Source organism: Orycteropus afer, unplaced genomic scaffold, assembly GCF_000298275.1.
Source record: "Orycteropus afer afer isolate SDZICR_OR568_19922 unplaced genomic scaffold, OryAfe1.0 scaffold00537, whole genome shotgun sequence".
Taxonomy (NCBI): Eukaryota; Metazoa; Chordata; class Mammalia; order Tubulidentata; family Orycteropodidae; genus Orycteropus; species Orycteropus afer.
The window spans coordinates 814721-815431 of NW_006922124.1; positions in this window are offsets into that span (position 1 = coordinate 814721).

Below are 711 nucleotides of genomic sequence, written 5' to 3' on the forward strand. Positions count from 1 at the left end.
CCTGCACATTCTGGGTTATGCTTGACAGTCTATTTATGCCATAAATTAGGGCTCCTAGATTTGCCCCTATTTTATCTTTGATGAATTTTATAGGTATACCTAAGGTATCCAGAAGTAAGGAAATAATCAGATCAGAGCAAAAATAGAAGAAACAACCAGAGAGAGAGAGAGAGAGAGACAGAATCAAGAAATGGGAAGCTGGTTCTTAGAAAGGATTAACAAAGTTGACAAACCACTGGCAAATTTAACAAAGGAAAAGCAAGAGAAGATTCAAACAACACAAATAATAAACAAAATGGGTGACATCACAACACAACCAACTGAAATAAAAAAAATAATAATAACAGAATATTATGAAGAGCCATACTCCAACAGATTGCAGAACCCAGAAAAGATGGACAAGTTTCTAGAAACACAGGGCCTACCTAAACTATCTCAGTAGGAGAAAGAATACTTGAACAGACCCATAACAAAAGAAGAAAATGAACAGGTCATAAAAAAAAAATTCCCACAAGAAAAGTCCTGGCCCAGACGGCTTCATTGGAGAATATTACCAAACATTCAGGGAAGAGTTGACTCCTATACTACTCAAACTATTCCAGAACATAGAAAAATATGGACTACTCCCAAATTCATTTTATGAAGCAAGCATAACTCTGATACCAAAACCAGGGAAAGACACCACTGAAAAAGAAAACTATAGACCAATAT